General features: G+C 48.5%; 1 protein-coding gene and 1 non-coding gene across 2 annotated transcripts in view; one reads left to right on the top strand and one right to left on the bottom strand.

Annotated features, from left to right (window-relative positions):
• The window catches only part of LOC143995757 (F-box/LRR-repeat protein 6-like), a 108,869-nt gene that overhangs the window by 84,937 nt on the left and 3,216 nt on the right, over positions 1 to 20,716 (bottom strand). The gene's annotated exons all lie outside the window — the stretch shown is intronic.
• TRNAG-UCC (transfer RNA glycine (anticodon UCC)) lies at positions 9,548 to 9,619 on the top strand. The gene has a single exon. It is a non-coding gene; the product is annotated as a tRNA-Gly (tRNA).

Here is a 20,716-nt window from a genome sequence, read left to right as displayed (position 1 = left end):
CTCCTCAGCCCCCCCGTCCTCCTCCGGCCGTGTTCTCCTCCGACCCTGTGTTCTCCTCTGCCTCCTCTGGCCCCCAGTCCTCCCCCGGCCCCCCTTCCTCCTCTGGCCCCCAGTCCTCCTCCGGCCGTGTTCTCCTCCGGCCCCGTGTTCTCCTCTGCCTCCTCCGGCCCCCCCGCGTTCTCCTCCGGCCCCGCGTTCTCCTCCGGCCCCGCGTTCTCCTCCGGCCCCGCGTTCTCCTCCGGCCCTGTGTTCTTCTCCGCCTCCTCCGGCCCCGTGTTCTCCTCCGGCCCCGTGTTCTCCTCCGGCCCCGTGTTCTCCTCCGGCCGAGTTCTCCTCCGGCCCCGTGTTCTCCTCTGCCTCCTCCGGCCCCGTGTTCTCCTCTGCCTCCTCCGGCCCCGTGTTCTCCTCTGCCTCCTCCGGCCCCGTGTTCTCCTCTGCCTCCTCCGGCCCCCCGTCCTCCTTCGGCCGTGTTCTCCTCCGGCCCCCCGTCCTCCTTCGGCCGTGTTCTCCTCCGGCCCCCCGTCCTCCTTCGGCCGTGTTCCCCTCCGGCCCCGTATTCTCCTCTGCCTCCTCCGGCCCCTGTGATAACTGAGCAGAGTAATCTGCGTTTTCTCTGCTCAGTTTATGAATGGAGAGGATCCTCTGTCTCCTGGTCATTCATCTTTAGTGCTGAGAAAGGGACTGGGGAATTTTTATCCTTGGTCTCTTTGTCTGTCTCAAAGGGGAGATGTCAGGGGTCTAAACAAAGCCCCCAAAAAAAATTTAATTTTTTTTTTTTAAAAAGTGTAAAAAATTAAATAAATACTGACACAGTGGAAAAAAAACTGCTGACGCCATCCACTGCCACATAACACCCACCCCCCCCCCCCCCCCAAACCCCTTCCCTAGAAGCACTGTAAAAGAATATTGAAAAGGTGATTTAAAAAATATTTTGTTGTGGAGGGGTGGGTATCGGACGCGAAGCGCCACCTCCCTGAAATGAGTCTTTGCAGGTTGGGATGTCTGAAAGTTGATCTATCGATGGGGTACAACCAGCCTGTCTGATATTTTGCATGTGATCACTGCCAGTGGCTATAGCCACCAGCATTGATCATTGTGTTCTGCCAGCAGGGAAGGCCCCCCACCAGGAGAACACAATTGTGCCATGGGAGGTATTCCTCTATTAGCACTGAATGTGTTGATGGGGTTATCGAGCGATATTCTTTTCTTCCACTCGTGGTGGAAGGAAAGGAATTTTGTATAATCTATGGCTTGCTTTAAAAGGACACTGAATTTCTGTCAGGATTAACAGGTATGGTTCTGTACCTGCACTTATCCTGAAAGAAACAAAGAGAGCGAATGCAGCCCCCACATCTAAGGACCTCAAAGGAATATGTGACATCTTGGGTGTGATAATGCAGTGTAAGGCTTCTTCTGACCACTAGAGGGAGATGTGGTTGGAGGGGCCTTCTTGGGGTAATTGGCTGAAGTGGGGGTTGGGTTCACCAAGCTTTGTTACCATTTCCTGTATCAATCAGAAATATTGATGAATGTCTTTTTCACTTTTTCAGCTTCACAAGGAACTGGAACCGAAACCCGGAGGAATGGAAATAGCAAAATGTTTGATCTGCAACAACAATGAGATGTGGATATCACCGAGGGAGCAGAGGATCTTTGAAGGCTTTTCCTACATCAGCGAAAGTCTGAAGCCGTAGCCAATGGCCTCATCTCCAGCACCATCAGAGGGCCATTAAAGCATATCCATCAGCTTATAGAACAGACAGGAGGGGGCACACCCATCTAAATATAGACCATTCACCAAGTGGTGGAGCTCAAGCCGCATCCCACAGCTGTGCGGCTTTTAGAAAATGCTTTGGGATTCACGAGGATAACATCATCATGTTGGGGTGCATGGTGACATCATCCTCAGGAATCCCCGAGCCTTTACCGAAAGCCGCAGAGCTGTGGGATGTGGCTTGAGCTCCATCACTTGGTGACTGCTCTCCCTTTGGAGAGTTTCGGAGGCTTTCAGCAAAGGATCCAATATTTTCTAAGGATGACATCAGCATGCTGGGGGGCATAGTGACATCATCCTTGGGAATCTCCAAGCCTTTCCCGAAAGCCACACACCCGTGGGATGCAGCTTGGGGGAGGTTGATGGCATGTAGGCTTTTGAGGCGTGTGTTGGACCGGCCTATGAGGGGAGGTTAAAGGCTGGTATGTTTTTGAGGCATGTGTTGGACCAGACTCTGAGAGGAGGTTGGAGACCGGTATGTTTTTGAGGCATGTGTTGGACCGGACTATGAGGGGAGTTTGGAAACTGGTATGTTTTTGAGGCATGTGTTGGACCGGACTATGAGGGGAGTTTGGAGACTGGTATGTTTTTGAGGCATGTGTTGGACCAGACTATGAGGGGAGGTTGGAGACCGGTATGTTTTTGAGGCATGTGTTGGACCGGACTATGAGGGGAGTTTGGAGACTGGTATGTTTTTGAGGCATGTGTTGGACCAGACTATGAGGGGAGGTTGGAGACCGGTATGTTTTTGAGGCATGTGTTAAACCAGACTATGAGGGGAGTTTGGAGACTGGTATGTTTTTGAGGCATGTGTTGGACCAGACTATGAGGGGAGTTTGGAGACCGGTATGTTTTTGAGGCGTGTGTTGGACCGGCCTATGAGGGGAGGTTGGAGGCCGGTATGTTTTTGAGGCATGTGTTGGACCAGACTATGAGGGGAGGTTGGAGACCGGTATGTTTTTGAGGCATGTGTTGGACCAGACTATGAGGGGAGGTTGGAGACCGGTATGTTTTTGAGGCGTGTGTTGGACCGGCTAAGGGGAGGTTGGAGGCCGGTATGTTTTTTTTTTTATTCTTTTATTGGCATGAGTATAACATACAACTGTACAACATAACCAGATGTTACAATTTATGGATAATAGGTGACAAGGTAACTCTAGGCTCATAAGAATGAGCCCTATATTACTTACACAAAAGAGAGGAACTCAGACCACACTATTCAGGGAGGTGGATGTTTAACCAGAGCAGTTCTAACTGCACATGTGATATGGTAAGAGGTGATGGAGATTAAAAGAACCTGGTTTGTAAAGATCTGTAGAAACCATATTATACATTCTCCGGCGGGGGACTGAACCCCTGCACTCCTCGGTATCAGCTATGGTGTGGACAGAGCACATATAAAGGGGGAAGGAAGAAAAGAGGGAGAAGGAAGCAAAATAGGGGGAAAGGGGGGGTGGCGGCGGGAAAAAAAGGGGGGGGGTAGCAGGAGTAGAAGGGCTGTCTATAGCAGGCATCGCCTATTCTGCTAAATGTTCATTTGTTTCCTGGGTTGAGGGTACTGCTCACTTTGCGAACATATTCTCGTGTACCAGTAAAGTACCTCCAGGGCCTCCATTTATCTCGGAAAGCTTCTTCCGTGTTGTAAAGGGTGGCCGAAAATTCCTCCATCCGGAGGATGTGGTTAACTTTGGAGTACCACAAGACTTTGGAGGGGGGCCGGGGCCGTCTCCACAGCGCGGGTATGCAAGCCCACGCAGCGTTTAATAGTTGCATGGTGAGGTTATTTTTGTATTTCCTGACGGGTCTCTCAGTGAGGTGAAGGAGGCACGCCGCTGGGTTATCTGTGACATCAACATTTGTTAATGTCTTGTCTCAGTCACCCCTGTCCAAAAGTTCCTTAATGTCGGGCATGTCCAGGAAATGTGTCTCATAGTCCCGATTTCCGCATCACACCTCCAACAGGTATCTGGGATCGTTCTGTTCATTTTATGCAGGATGAACGGGACCCTATACCAGCGTGAAACTATCTTATACCCCGATTGCTGGTATTGGCTCGCAATGGAGGCTTTATGTGCTAGAGTTACAATTTTCCCTATCTGCTGTGGAGTAAATTTAGTGTCCAGGTCTTTCTCTCATTGGCGGATAAACGATGGGTTCGACTCCCCCTCCTGGTTATTCAGAAGGTATGTCACACTGGTTCACCCTTATGGCAGATGGATTCAAAGTATGTCAGGGCTCGTGGAGTGTAGGGACCTTTTTGTATGGCTCGAAGAAAATAGCGAAGTTGAAATGTACTAAACAAGTCAAGCGGAGGATCAGTAAGGTCTGTGACAGTTTGTGTGGTCGGAAGCTCCCCCGAGGGCCAGACCTATCCTAAGCGATGTTTCCCTCCCACCGTCAACTGTCGTAGTCTCTTGTTGGTAAATCCCGGGTGGAAATTCAGGATTTCCTATAATGGGAGTCATAGGTGAAAGTAGGGGGGGGGGGGGGGGGGGGGGCGATATGCGTGCGTCGGAACAGTCTCTGTACTACAGACAGCGTAGCTCCCACCAGGGGGTGATCCAAAAGATCTTTTGGGGGGGGGGGGGGGACAAAAGCCAAGGGGAAGTCAATAAGGGAATGGACACATCCTCGATCTCCATCGCCACCCATTGTTTGTGCGGCTGATTGCAATGCCAGTCCACAACTTTCGCCAGAAGAGTCGCCCTGTAGTATTGACGGAGATCGGGGAGGCCCAAGCCTCCTCTCTCTTTTGGTTTGGCTAGCAGTTGCAGGCGGGCTCTCTGCGTTTTTTTTGCGCCCAGATGAAGTCCCTGAGTAGGACCTTTAGCTGTGTAAAGAAGTTTTGGGGTATCCGAATGGGCAGCGTTTGCAACAAGTATAAGATCCGTGGGAGGGCCATCGTTTTAAACGCATTGCACCGACCGAACCAAGTCAGGGTCAAGGCATGCCAATTTCCCAGGTCTGATTTCAGTCTGCGCAGGAGGGGGGTAAATTGAGTGGGTAGAACCGCGACAAGTCCGCTGCGATGTCAACGCCCAAGTAACATATGGAGTCATCTGCCCATCAGAATGGGAAGGACGAGCGGAGACCTTGTATTTCGTTATCAGGGACCGAGACATTTAACACGCCCGACTTGGCGCAATTGATCTTGTAGTTTGACAGATTACTGTATTGCCTGAGACCTTCTAGTATGTTTGGGAGCGAGGTATGTGGGTTGGAAACAAAAAAAATTAAATCATCCGCGTACGCCGTGATTTTATGGTGTGCAGATGATTTTTGTATGCCAGCAATATTCGGATCATTCCTGACGTGACACATCAGTGGTTCCAGCGTCAGGATGAAGATTAGGGGCGACACCCCTGCCTCGTCCCGTTTGCAATTGAAAACGATTTCGAGCACCACTCGTTTACACGGACCGCCGACGGGTTTGGGTATAGCGACATTACCCATTTCAGCAGGTTAGGGCCCAGGCCAATGTGTTCCAGGGTGACCCGCATGAAATGTCCGTGGACAGCATGCCGGTATGTTTTTGAGGCATGTGTTGGATCGCATATGAGGGGAGGTTGCAAGCTGGTATGTTTTTGAGGCATGTGTTGGACCAGACTATGAGGGGAGTTTGGAGACCGGTATGTTTTTGAGGCGTGTGTTGGACCAGACTATGAGGGGAGTTTGGAGACCGGTATGTTTTTGAGGCGCGTGTTGGACCGGCCTATGAGGGGAGGTTGAAGGCTGGTATGTTTTTGAGGTGTGTGTTGGACCGGCTAAGGGGAGGTTGGAGGCCGGTATGTTTTTTTTTTTTTTTCATTCTTTTATTGGCATGCGTATAACATACAACTGTACAACATAACCAGATGTTACAATTTATGGATAATAGGTAACAAGGTAACTCTAGGCTCATAAGAATGAGCCCTATATTACTTACACAAAAGAGAGGAACTCAGACCACACTATTCAGGGAGGTGGATGTTTAACCAGAGCAGTTCTAACTGCACATGTGATATGGTAAGAGGTGACGGAGATTAAAAGAACCTGGTTTGTAAAGATCTGTAGAAACCATATTATACATTCTCCGGCGGGGGACTGAACCCCTGCACTCCTCGGTATCAGCTATGGTGTGGACAGAGCACATCTAAAGGGGGAAGGAAGAAAAGAGGGAGAAGGAAGCAAAATAGGGGGAAAGGGGGGGTGGCGGCGGGAAAAAAAGGGGGGGGTAGCAGGAGTAGAAGGGCCGTCTATAGCAGGCATCGCCTATTCTGCTAAATGTTCATTTGTTTCCTGGGTTGAGGGTACTGCTCACTTTGCGAACATATTCTCGTGTACCAGTAAAGTACCTCCAGGGCCTCCATTTATCTCGGAAAGCTTCTTCCGTGTTGTAAAGGGTGGCCGAAAATTCCTCCATCCGGAGGATGTGGTTAACTTTGGAGTACCACAAGACTTTGGAGGGGGGCCGGGGCCGTCTCCACAGCGCGGGTATGCAAGCCCACGCAGCGTTTAATAGTTGCATGGTGAGGTTATTTTTGTATTTCCTGACGGGTCTCTCAGTGAGGTGAAGGAGGCACGCCGCTGGGTTATCTGTGACATCAACATTTGTTAATGTCTTGTCTCAGTCACCCCTGTCCAAAAGTTCCTTAATGTCGGGCATGTCCAGGAAATGGGTCTCATAGTCCCGATTTCCGCATCGCACCTCCAACAGGTATCTGGGATCGTTCTGTTCATTTTATGCAGGATGAACGGGACCCTATACCAGCGTGAAACTATCTTATACCCCGATTGCTGGTATTGGCTCGCAATGGAGGCTTTATGTGCTAGAGTTAAAATTTTCCCTATCTGCTGTGGAGTAAATTTAGTGTCCAGGTCTTTCTCTCATTGGCGGATAAACGATGGGTTCGACTCCCCCTCCTGGTTATTCAGAAGGTATGTCACACTAGTTCACCCTTATGGCAGATGGATTCAAAGTATGTCAGGGCTCGTGGAGTGTAGGGACCTTTTTGTATGGCTCGAAGAAAATAGCGAAGTTGAAATGTACTAAACAAGTCAAGCGGAGGATCAGTAAGGTCTGTGACAGTTTGTGTGGTCGGAAGCTCCCCCGAGGGCCAGACCTATCCTAAGCGATGTTTCCCTCCCACCGTCAACTGTCGTAGTCTCTTGTTGGTAAATCCCGGTGGAAATTCAGGATTTCCTATAATGGGAGTCATAGGTGAAGGTAGGGGGGGGGGCGATATGCGTGCGTCGGAACAGTCTCTGTACTACAGACAGCGTAGCTCCCACCAGGGGGTGATCCAAAAGATCTTTTGGGGGGGGGGGACAAAAGCCAAGGGGAAGTCAATAAGGGAATGGACACATCCTCGATCTCCATCGCCACCCATTGTTTGTGCGGCTGATTGCAATGCCAGTCCACAACTTTCGCCAGAAGAGTCGCCCTGTAGTATTGACGGAGATCGGGGAGGCCCAAGCCTCCTCTCTCTTTTGGTTTGGCTAGCAGTTGCAGGCGGGCTCTCTGCGTTTTTTTTGCGCCCAGATGAAGTCCCTGAGTAGGACCTTTAGCTGTGTAAAGAAGTTTTGGGGTATCCGAATGGGCAGCGTTTGCAACAAGTATAAGATCCGTGGGAGGGCCATAGTTTTAAACGCATTGCACCGACCGAACCAAGTCAGGGTCAAGGCATGCCAATTTCCCAGGTCTGATTTCAGTCTGCGCAGGAGGGGGGTAAATTGAGTGGGTAGAACCGCGACAAGTCCGCTGCGATGTCAACGCCCAAGTAACATATGGAGTCATCCGCCCATCAGAATGGGAAGGACGAGCGGAGACCTTGTATTTCGTTATCAGGGACCGAGACATTTAACACGCCCGACTTGGCGCAATTGATCTTGTAGTTTAACAGATTACTGTATTGCCTGAGACCTTCTAGTATGTTTGGGAGCGAGGTATGTGGGTTGGAAACAAAAAAAATTAAATCATCCGCGTACGCCGTGATTTTATGGTGTGCAGATGATTTTTGTATGCCAGCAATATTCGGATCATTCCTGACGTGACACATCAGTGGTTCCAGCGTCAGGATGAAGATTAGGGGCGACACCCCTGCCTCGTCCCGTTTGCAATTGAAAACGATTTCGAGCACCACTCGTTTACACGGACCGCCGACGGGTTTGGGTATAGCGACATTACCCATTTCAGCAGGTTAGGGCCCAGGCCAATGTGTTCCAGGGTGACCCGCATGAAATGTCCGTGGACAGCATGCCGGTATGTTTTTGAGGCATGTGTTAGATCGCCTATGAGGGGAGGTTGCAAGCTGGTATGTTTTTGAGACGTGTGTTGGACTGGCTATGAAGGGAGGTTGGAGGCTGGTATGTTTTTGAGACGTGTGTTGGACTGGCTATGAGGGGAGGTTGGAGGCTGGTATGTTTTTGAGACGTGTGTTGGACTGGCTATGAGGGGAGGTTGGAGGCTGGTATGTTTTTGAGGCGTGTGTTGGATCGCCTATGAGGTGAGGTTGGAGGCTGGTATGTTTTTGAGGCGCGTGTTGGACTGGCTATGAGGGGAGGTTGGAGGCCAGTATGTTTTTGAGACGTGTGTTGGACTGGCTATGAGGGGAGGTTGGAGGCTGGTATGTTTTTGAGGCGTGTGTTGGATCGCCTATGAGGTGAGGTTGGAGGCTGGTATGTTTTTGAGGCGTGTGTTGGACTGGCTATGAGGGGAGGTTGGAGGCCAGTATGTTTTTGAGGCATGTGTGGGACCAGCTATGAGGTGAGGTTGAAGGCTGGTATGTTTTTGAGACGTGTGTTGGACTGGCTATGAGGGGAGGTTGAAGGCTGGTATGTTTTTGAGGCGTGTGTTGGATCGCCTATGAGGTGAGGTTGGAGGCTGGTATGTTTTTGAGGCATGTGTGGGACCAGCTATGAGGTGAGGTTGGAACTCTTTGTCCTCAGAGGTGGGAGGAGTCTTTCAAGCTTTCTTTAGGCTTCCTCCGCTGGAGAAATGAGAACTCTTCCTGCCAGTGAGATGCTTCATGGAGAAGTCCAAGGCCTCGCTCACACGGGGTGTATGAATCTGCACCCTGTGTGGGGGCTGTGTTTACCCCAAAAAGGACATCCATGCGGGTGCAGTTGCGCGGACGCACCCTGGGTGCATTAGGGGCCTTGCAACGGCATCCACACAGATGTCAAATTGGGTACAGCCGCTGCACCCCAGTTGAAAGCAATGGGATTACCTACATGGGATGCTGGGAACACCTGTGCATCCACATTCCAGTAAACACGGCCCTCCCATGGGGTATGGATTTATACCCTTCATGTGAATAAGACCTAAGTGTGAATGGAATAAGTAGCTTCATTGTGTTGCTAATTTGGGGACCACTGTACCCCTCTTTGTTAGTTGGGTGTGTTTTATTATAGGAGTGTTATATATTGTAGATTAGGATACGTTTGTATACTTTGTGGAGGTGTGTGATATACATATATATATATATATATATATATATATATATATATATATAGAGAGAGAGAGAGATTGTAGCTTAGGTTACATTTGGATTTCTTCTGGAGGCACTTTGAGTGGACTTAACTGATGTACCCCACTCAGCGGGGGCGGGCACAGAACAGAGGCCGCATATGGGCAGCACAGAGGCTTAGGGGTTAGTCTTGCAGCACTGGGGTCCATGGTTCAAATCCTGACAAGGACACTATCTGCATGGAGTTTGCATGTTCTCCCTGTGCTTGCGTGGGTTTCCTCCGGGTACTCCGGTTTCCTCCCACACTATAAAAACATGCTACCTTGCGTTGGTGGTGCAGGGGTGAGCATAGCTGCCTTCCAAGCAGCTGACCCGGGTTCGATTCCCGGCCAACGCCATCTCCAATACTTGGAGTCCTCAGAGAGGAAAGCGCTATACAAGGTCAGTGCAGATTATATATTAGCGGTGGAATAAAGAGTGAAGCGAATGTGTGGAATGTTTGAGGAAGAATCTATAGAAGGTGAACCCAACAACTGATAGAAGACGCTTAGGCTGCGATCACACCTAGGCCTTTCCGGATCGCAGGAATTACTGCGTTTCCCAATTGTGATCCCGTTACTTTCAATGGCACCCCAATCACCGGACAATATTGTCACCTGACAAATCACACCAACAAAATCCTGGGCCGCCTGTTTACCAGAAGAAATCCTGTCATTTGTCAGGCGACAATCGAGTCAAAATCACCCCTCAATTGGGGGGATATTAAAAGTAAAGGGATCGCAAGCGTGTGCCGCGTTTTGCGGCAATTTAGGAATCAAGAACACCGAGGTGTGACCAGATCCTCGCCGTGTCCATCAAACGACAAGAACTTCCTGCCCAGATGCCCCTCCCCCCCAACATGAATATTCCACCCATACCCCCCCACAGTGCTCGACAAAACCCGGTCGCCAGGTCGCATTGGCGACTAGAATCAGCGACCTTGCGCCTGGGGCAGCATAGCTGGGGGTATCCCGTCTCCGTGGACCCCCCCCCCCCCCCCCGCGCGATCGCGTCGCGCCGCAGGCGGCCGGTAATTGAGCCCCCGGCTTTGAGGCCTTCTGTGATCCTATGGTTCCTTCTGGAATCTGGCGCCCTCTTGTGGTGGCCGTTGGAATTACAACCAACAATGCTAATGGGCCAGTCTTTCTCCATCCCTTTACTTAGAACCCCTAAACAAAACAAAAAAAAAAATATATATATATATATATATATATATATATATATATATATATATATTTATGGTCGGAGCCCTCCGCTGTAAGAGATATGAAAGAACACATAAACACGTCACAAGACTAACAACATAAAATAGACCTGAATTGTGCCCTTGGTCTGCTGTAAGGTAAGCCCTGGTGAGCTGGGCGGTGAGCCCTGGTCTGCTGGGCGATATGCCAAGAGAAGGCCGCATACCTTAAGAAAGTAAATGGATGTTTCTGTAGAGAAACGTGTTTTAAGTGAAGTACTCTGAGAAGGGAAATGGGTGGGTGGGTACCTTGCACTGGAACCGACACAGACCGTTGTGGGTGGTCTGATTATATACCCTCCGGGCTCCTCCCATAATTACGGGCCACCATACTGGCCCTCTTATTTATGGTCGGAGCCCTCCGCTGTAAGAGATATGAAAGAACACATAAACACGTCACAAGACTAACAACATAAAATAGACCTGAATTGTGCCCTTGGTCTGCTGTAAGGTAAGCCCTGGTGAGCTGGGCGGTGAGCCCTGGTCTGCTGGGCGATATGCCAAGAGAAGGCCGCAAAAGATTTGGTTTAGGGAGGTAATTATTAATTTATGTACAACAAGACACTACGGGGCAAAGTTGCTGAAGGCTCAGGACATTTCCACTTGTGGATTGGAGATGTATCGAGTAAAGCAGGTGGATTCCCGCCTGCCCATCTTTGATCGCGTGGACTGGGACCCCGTTTCGTGAGGCTGCTGATGCTGCTCCAATGCGAAAGAATGTCCAAGAAAATGACCAAGGTCCTGGCCTAATTTGCTCAAAAGGAACCTGACGTGACTAATGAACTGGTTGCTGCCTGGGGTACTAATCGGGAACGGTAGTAATGGGCTGTCCTGCGAGGGGTCAAACATATGGGCCAAAAATTGATCTAGGATGGACACGGGGCACCAGGCTTTGAGAGTTTGGAAAGGTTTGATGTCAACCCCTGGACCGGACTATTGTGTTTTGGACACCCTGAGGAGCAAGATGAAGGAAGTCTGATGGCGTGTGAGGTGGCGTCTACGTAACACTTTACAACTGGGATGGTGACAGTATTCACTGGGGCGTAAGAAGCTGTAGAAAGCCAGGTAGATGGCTGCTTGAACGACCAGGCTGAATTTAGCCAAAGGGGAATGTGACAGGATGAAAGACACGTCTCGGAATATGGCGCTGGTGACGGGTAGCCGTTTGATACTGATTTGGGGTCATTGCCTGTGAATACCACACAACATGGTCTTGACCGTATGGGCGGCAAACAAGACGGTTTGTTAGGATCTCATAAGGGGATGAAATACTGGATGTCAGCTGAGTGGGGTCTAAGGTATTGTGTGACAATGCCAACTGTGTGTGGTGGCATAATATGAAGACCAGGATGTGATGGAGAACTCTTGGTATTGCTCTGGGGTTTGAGGCTAGTAACCTGACATAGAACCTCTAGGCTGCACGGTACGCCTTCTGGGTGTTGTGAGATAGTGAAAGATTAATAAGGCGGGTAGCGTCGTGAAAGTGTTGTTTGAATCCGAGGTTAGCTACGACCAGTGTGGGATAAGAGACATGGTCGGGTCGGTTCCAGATTCCTGAAAAATAACGAAGCAAAGTTAACGGGTAGTGCGTCGGCCAGATTATTGCGTTTGTCTGGGATGTGGACACATAGGACGTTAGATTGGTGCTGTGGGGATAGTGGCACCAGCCTGCGCAGGAAGGCCACGATGGCAGGCTACTAGGACCTCCTTTATTCATAATACTGGCTGTGGCTTGGTTGTCTGTGGCGAACGTCACTGTTTGTCCTGCCCAGTTGTTGCACCAGACTTGAGCTGCTGCGACAATGGGGTAGAGGTCGAACAAAGAGGACTAACTGAACCCAGGAATCAAGAGGATTTCTGACGGCCATGGCCCTATCAACCCAATTTGGCCAAAATTGGGGCGAGGACCTGTGGAGGCTGTGGTGACCATGACTACCTGAGATGAAGAGAGAGATGCTGAGGGAATACACATTGGCATGCCATTCCAATTTGTGAGAAATTCGACTCCCATGGGCAGATCTGCTATAGCTGGCACATCTCAATTTAAGGATTTAGTCAGGGTCTTTACCTGGAAGAGAAACACTAAAAGATGGGAGGTAAAGGATCCCCTTGAGTCTGGCTGCTGCCTTGGCTGAAAATGAGCGGTGATAGTCAAAGGATGGGCACCCTGCGTACTTGTGACCTGCTGCATGCAGATACGGGTCCAATTCTACCCTCCTGTTGGGGTTGCTCTGCCTAGCATGTCTTTGACTGTCCCCAAGGCCAGCACAAACTCTGTGACAGTGAGCTTGCGATTAAGTCAAGGGTCTCTGGCCTTCAGGATGACGGAGACATCTCCCCGCGAATATGATTTGTTCTAGGCCAAGTTGTGTACTGCTATGAGGAAGGATGCTAAGTTAACGTCGTTGTCATCCAAGATGTCCTCCTAGATGCCCTGCTAGGACAAGGTGTGCAGGGAAGACGATGGTGCAGAAGCTGGGTGTATCTGTAAGTGAAGGTACGGGAATGACGGTGGTGACTGGAGCTGGTAGGGGCACGGCTGGGCATACCTCCAGGGCTGTCACTCTGCTTGGACTTCGGCGACTGCTGTTGACAGTGTGGTTACCCAGGAGTGCAGCTGAGTAGTCGCAAAGAAGATAGACTGAAGTGGTGCCTGGAAGGGCTGCCACTGGCGGTGGAAACAGTAGCCTAAAGGCTTGGTTTCCTGGCTGCGGCAGGGTAGGATTTACTCCTGCGACGCCGTTCTGCTATGAAAATTTTATTTATTTATTTTTTTTTTTTATTGGTCCAAGCTCTTGTGAGACTGTAAACCGCCGCTTGCTGAGCCCGTAAAGGGTGATGGCAGGGCTGAGGCAAAGTCCTCACTGCCTGCGACATGGCATCAACTAAAAGCAAGGGGGGGGTGCGTATGTTTGAAGTAAGTTGCAAAGGTAGGAGGGGATAGTTTCATTTGGGTAGATAAGATGAAAGGCGGAATGAAAACAAGAAGAATAGGACAAGGAACGACAGCCATAGTGACAGTTGGTTTGCGTTCGAGCGCTGTTGAGTGTGACTTTAGAAAACTCAAAAGAATGCGTGACAACCGAGGTGAGCCAGGAGGTGACTGGCTAGGCAACCGATAGCTCGGGTGTCAGTCTGTGCTCGGCACAGACTAATGAACCAGAGCGCCCCAGGGCGGACTGGGGTGGGTAGCTGAAGTCTGGTATACTAAGTAGGAATGTTGCGATCTGTAGTTAATTGACGTGGGTTCGGTCTACTAATGCTTGCACTGCCAGCAAGTATGGAGATTAGGCGACCTTGTCTGCGTATTGAAGGCTTGTGCTTCGAAAACAGAGTGAAGTGCACAGAAGTATGTGACAGTTGCTAACGCCTCAGGAGCAGGTCAAATTCTGTATGTGAAGTATACATATGTAGTGAAAGAGTGTTTAAGAGAAAGGGGGAATCTCCATTGAACTAAACACCTGACTTTATGCCCTAGTTGTGAAGTCGACTGGTTGGGGGTCGAGAACTGAGTTGACCGGGAGCCTGTAGTAAGGTGACATGAGAATTTTGTTTTGACAAGGGGGATTGCAAAGAGTTGTTTGGGGCAAAGCTGGCCCCCTGGTGAAGATGCAAGCCCTCGACAATGGGGGTTTTTTTTTTTTTGTTTTTTTTTTGGGGAGATACTGTCCAAACCTGGTGCAGGGTGGACTAACTGGTGTTCTAACTGGCCTAAAAAGGGGAAAGCGACAGAGAAAATGATGAGCAGCCGTGTTGCTACTGGAGACGATGAGTGGCAGTTTGAGCCACTTGCTGAAATGCTTGCAGCGATTGCAAGGAAGCGGCTTTATTTGAATTATGAGGTGAGAATGAATGAATGGATGAATGAGGTGAGCAGCTGTGTTGCTACTGGAGATTAGTGGCCGTATTAAGCTATTGCAGAGATGCTTGCAGCGATTGCAAGAAAGCAGCTTTATTTGAATCTATAAATTAAATTATAAGTGTGTAGGAATGAGGAGAGCAGCCGTGTTGCTACTGGAGATGAGTGGCCGTATTTGAGCCATTGCATTGATGCTTGCTGCGATTGCAAGGAGCTTTGTTGAAAGGCGAAAGAAAAGGTTTATAGAGGAAATGTGATTATGTAGGAATGACCGTGCGCAACACTGAGCAAATTGGTGGAGAGAATTGTGTATGATCATGTATGGATAGACTGAGAAAGTCAAACGTAAGTACTGCTGAATTCGTACAGTCGATGTGACTAGTTTGAACTGGGCTATAGCTATGGAATAGTCTGCGAAAGATTTGACTCATTTGAGTCGGAGATACAACAGGATTCAGCTTGGTTGTTAGAGTTGCATTTGGCAAGGACTGGAATCGTTGCGCCGATGCTGGGACTAGACTCGAATCTTCTGTAGATGCGACTGAGAGGCTCATATATGGGATCCGACCGTATCGCTAAGGATATGGCTGGGTTCGGATTGATTGAATTGTGATGGTGGTTGAAGGGGCTGGTGATTGCCAATGATCCGAAACATAGAAGCAAAGTTGCGACTAGATTCGAATCGGCCGTAGATGTGAGGTGACTACAGGGCTCGTATGACAGATCTGCCCGTATTGCCGATGATATGGCTGGGTTTGAATCGACTAAAAGGTGATGGCGGTTGAAGGGGCTTTGTGATTGCCGAGGATCCGAAACATAGAAGCAAAGTTGCGACTAGTTTCGAATCGGCCATAGATGTGAGGTGACTACAGGGCTCGTATGACAGATCTGCCCGTATTGCCGATGATATGGCTGGGTTTGAATCGACTAAATGGTGATGGCGGTTGAAGGGGCTTTGTGATTGCCGAGGATCCGAAACATAGAAGCGAAGTTGCGACTAGTTTCGAATCGGCCATAGATGTGAGGTGACTACGGGGCTCGTATGACAGATCTGACCGTATTGCTGATGATATGGCTGGGTTCAAATCAACTAAATAGTGATGGCGGTTGAAGGGGCTTTGTGATTGCCAGGGATCCGAAACATAGAAGCGAAGTTGCGACTAGTTTCGAATCGGCCATAGATGTGAGGTGACTACGGGGCTCGTATGACAGATCTGACCGTATTGCCGATGATATGGCTGGGTTCGAATCAACTAAATGGTGATGGCGGTTGAAGGGGCTTTGTGATTGCCGAGGATCCGAAACATAGAAGCGAAGTTGCGACTAGTTTCGAATCGGCCGTAGACGCGAGGTGAGTAAGGGGCTTGAATGTCAGATTTGACCGCATCGCCGTGAAGTGAACGGCTCGAGTAAACCCACGTTGGGTAGAAAGCATGAAATACATGAAAGATGACATAGAAAGACTTACGGTGGCGTAAGTGCGACTTTTTGCAAAACGAACATGATAACGTAACTACTAGAGTTTAGAGGAGCGGTAACAACAAAGTCCTACCTGCAACAGCGAGTGTGTAGCGGTCCGAGCGTGGGACAATCGATGAAGATATACGACCGATCTCAAAGGTACAACTACGTGGACACGCAGTGAGTTGGCAGAGTCAGCCTGTGCAATGCATTTGACACGAATCAGCTTAAAAAATGTATGAGATGAATCTGATATAAATTGGCAGTAAGGAGTATCTGATACGAATTGGTTGTAGAGTGTATGCCATTCCTTACTGTGAAACCAAACACCTATCAACCACCCATCCCCCCAGGCTAGTCAAGTGCAGGAAAGACATCAGGTGGGTTTAATTACACCTCAATCAGCCACAGAAACCCATACAAACAATACCTGTTTATCTCAAAAAAGGATGAGAACAGTGAATCTTATAACTAGTGAAGCCTATGGCGAGTGATATTGGAGAACGACCGACAGCGACTCGAAGGCTTGGATCTATGAATGAATCATATGTTTGGTAGAAGGAATTTACGAATGTACTATGCCTGTGCCGAAAGATGTCGGGACATGAGTGTCAACAACTCAGAGGTAGGTTTTGCGAAAGGGGTGCAGGATAGTAAGCACGATAAGCCGCAAGTTTGCACATGATATGAAAAGATTCGGATACTACTTATCTGCGACCATGAGCGGGAACCGCCGACGAAGACCACGAATGAAGAAGCCGAAGTGCACCTGCGATTGGACGCACAGATAGTCGACGGTGAGGGAGCTGAGAAGAGTCGGCCCCTTGATGTGCAGTACCTTGCACTGGAACCGACACAGACCGTTGTGGGTGGTCTGATTATATACCCTCCGGGCTCCTCCCATAATTACGGGCCACCATACTGGCCCTCTTATATATATATATAATTATATATTTTTTTTTTTTATTATTTATTCTAACACCCTAGAGAGTAAAATGGTGGTCGTTGCAATACTGTCTGTCACACCATATTTGCACAGCGGACTTACAAGCGCACTTTTTTTGGGGAAAAATGTTTTATTTAATAAAAAAAAAAAAAAGACAACAGTAAAGTTAGCCCAATTTTTTTTTTTTTTTTTATATTGTGAAAGATAATGTTACGCCGAGTAAATCGATACCCAACATGTCACGCTTCAAAATTGCGCCCGCTCATGGAATGGCGACAAACTTTTACCCTTTAAAATCTCCATAGGCGACGTTTAAAAAATTCTTCAGGTTGCACGTTTTGAGTTACAGAGGAGGTCTGGGGTAGAATTATTGCTCTTACTCTACCGATCGCAGCGATACCTCACATGTGTGGTTTGAACACCGCTTTCATATATGCGTTCGCTTCTGCATGCAAGCTTGGCAAGACAGGGCGCATTTAAAACAATTTTTTTCTCTTATTTTAACTTTTATTTTTATTTTTTTCACTGTTCTTTAAAAAAAAAAAAAAAGTGTGTCACTTTTATTCCTATTACAAGGAATGTAAAAATCCCTTGTAATAGAAAAAAGCATGACAGGTCCTCTTTTATATATGAGATCTGGGGTCAGAGAGACCTCACATCTCATATTTACACTAAAATGCAATTTAAAAATGTCCCTCTAAGAGCTATGGGCAATGACTTGGAGACAGGTGGGGGGCTGGGGGCTATCTTCCCCTCACTCGTCTCCATGTCAGGCCAGGGACAGGTCCAGATCGCCATCACGGACCCGGCTCCTAACTTTTTTAGCTGGCTCCTAGATTCCAAGCAAATTTGTCAACCCCTGCCCCCCCATCAGGAATATTACACCCATACCCCCCCCACATGAATATTACACCCATACCTCCCAACATGACTGGTTTTGTCTCAGATTCTGTGTCTCCTCTCTGACCTCACCCGCTGCTGCTTAACCACTTGATGTCCGCGCTATAGAATTTCCGGGAGGCCATCATAGGACGGCCTCCCCTTTGCACGCTCCTCACGCCCCCTGCAGGTCGCGCCCAGTGCTGTGATCACCAAGTCACTGTGACTCGGGTGGTCACTGCTCCGAGTAAGGGGCCCGGCCCCTTACCACGTGATCAGCTGTCAGCCAATGACAGCCGATCACGTGTGTAAACAAAGCTCGGTAAACGCTGACAGCGCAAGGAGGAAAAAAAAAAAGCCGACCACCGGTTACTGCGCAAGGGGCATGTGGAGGGCGAGGGTTTTGGTGCCAATCGCCGAGGAGCGATTACTCAGCTCGGGTGCGGACATCCCCCTCCCCCGCGGGGCTCACACTCATGGCGTTGGCGGCGTGTAGCTATATATCTCCCAGTTGGAGCGGGCTGCTTTCACGGCCAGTCTCCTCCTGGGGTTCCCGCACACTGGCGGCTTGTCCGCTGGCATTGCCTGGCATGCAGCATTTGGGCGAGTCTCTGGGTTTAGGTTCACTTTGGTTCTCACGTTTTTCCTTCATTTATCACTTCTTCCCAGTTTAATGTTTGCAAATATTCCGGCCACCGACAATCCCCTTTTACATGCAGGTTCTCCCATCACAACGTTCATTTCTAATACTTTCTGTTATCATTACTCTACATGTAGGTATACGGGCGTCCTTATTTACACACCATCTCATCATTATATATATATATAATCATTTATCTCAAATACTCATTACTGTTTCCAACTACATATATATTGATCACCAGAGACCCTTGTCTGATGAGTTGCACACGATCACCGCTGCTATATGGAGACCCTCCCAATACGCAGGCACTTTCCACCACCACCCCATGCTGCAAACATATATTGTACCGCCTCTGCCCCCCCTCCCCCCGGGGGGTTTGTGCCTCCGGCTCACTCTATGCCATTTACCACGTGTCACAGCCGGGGATGGTAAGTGTGTTTGGCCAAGCATTCTAAGTACTACTTTTTCTATTACCCTCTATATAGAGAGTGGCTTACTACAGGGCTCGATAAAACCCGGGCGCCAGGTCACATTTGCGACTAGAATTAGCGACCTGGCGCCTGGGGCAGCACAGCTGGGGGTATCTTGTCTCCATCGGGCCGTTCCACCGGTGGCCGGTAATTGAGGCCGCGGCTTTGAGGCCTTCTGCGGTCCTATGGTTCCTTCTGGAATCTGGCGCCCTCTTGTGGTGGCCTGTTGGTATGACAACCAACAATGCTAATGGAGCTTCCCCTGCCTGTTTTTTTTTATTGCCTGCCTATCTCCTTCCCTTTATTTAGAACCCCCTAAACATTTTATATATATATATATTTTTTTTTTATTCTAACACCCTAGAGAATAAAATGGTGGTCGTTGCAATACTGTCTGTCACACTGTATTTGCGCAGCGGACTTACAAGTGCACTTTTTTTGGGGAAAAATAATTTATTTAATAAAAAAATAAGACAACAGTAAAGTGAGACCAATTTTTTTTTTTTTTATTGTTAAAGATAATGTTACGCCGAGTAAATTGATACCCAACATGTCACGCTTCAAAACTGCGCCCGCTCATGGAATGGCGAAAAAACGTTTACCCTTTAAAATCTCCATAGGCGACGTTTAAAAAAATTCTACAGGTTGCACGTTTTTGAGTTACAGAGGAGGTCTAAGGTCAGAATTATTGCTCTCGCTCTACCGATCACGGCGATACCTCACATGTGTGGTTTGAACACCACTTTCATATGCGGGCGGGACAGGGTGCGTTTAAAAAACAAAAAAATATTTTTTTTCCTTATTTTTAAATGGTGTCACTTTTATTCTTATTAAAAGGATTGTAAAAAATCCCTTGTAATAGAAAAAGCATGACAGGTCCTCTTATATATGAGATCGGGGGGGTCAGAGAGACCTCACATCTCATATTTACACTGAAATGCAATAAAAAAAAAAAAATTACCATTTGAAAAAAATAAATAAATAAAATGTCCCTCTAAGAGCTATGGGCAATGACTTGGAGACGGGGGGAGGGCGCGCTATCTTCCCCTCACTCGTCTCCATGTCAGGCCAGGGACAGGTCCGGATCGCCGTTACCCACCCGGCTCCTAGATTCCAAGCAAATTTGCCAAGCCCTGGCTTACTATATATGTATATTCCACAGGAACCTGCCGCATCCACTCCTGATGAGTGGAGAAACGTCCACGAAACGCGTCAAGCTATATTTGATGCTACAGCTATACCAATTACGCCCCAATCATGTCATCAAACACTATTCTAGTACAATTATACTTATACAGGCCATGTGATTTATGGATACAGTTACAGACGAAAAAAACAAGCTCTGGACTGCAGCACTCTTCACAAGACCACTTTCTTTTATTGGGAAATCACATCAAAGCTCAACAAACGCGGCGAACAAGGACAAAAATTGCTGACGTTTCGCACTAGCTGTAGTGCTTAATCATAGCCAAGGATTAAGCACTACAGCTAGTGCGAAACGTCAGCAATTTTTGTCCTTGTTCGCCGTGTTTGTTGAGCTTTGATGTGATTTCCCAATAAAAGAAAGTGGTCTTGTGAAGAGTGCTGCAGTCCAGAGCTTGTTTTTTTTTCGTCTGTTGCTAGCGGTAATAGCCGGCGCCTGTGGCTTCCCATCCGAAGAGACAGTTTACAGCCTTGCATGTGCGCTCCTGGAGCGGAGAGATCCCTCCTCCTTCATATTATGGATACAGTTACCAGGCATGCCGCCCCTTGGCACCTGCAGGCTATATTGTTGTCTTACATTACTACTCTGATTACTATGTACCTATTACCATTATCTGCCCGTTTCTATATATTTTTTCATCCATCATGCCCATACCCTATGCTAATTATATGTATATACCGTATATACTCGAGTATAGGCCGACCCGAATATAAGCCGAGGCCCCCAATTTACCCCCAAAAAAACTGGCAA

Source organism: Lithobates pipiens, unplaced genomic scaffold (genome assembly GCF_037356315.1).
Source record: "Lithobates pipiens isolate NorthernLeopardFrog02 unplaced genomic scaffold, aLitPip1_a1.2 Scaffold_19, whole genome shotgun sequence".
NCBI classification, from domain to species: Eukaryota; Metazoa; Chordata; class Amphibia; order Anura; family Ranidae; genus Lithobates; species Lithobates pipiens.
This window is presented reverse-complemented; position numbering and strand designations above follow the sequence as displayed.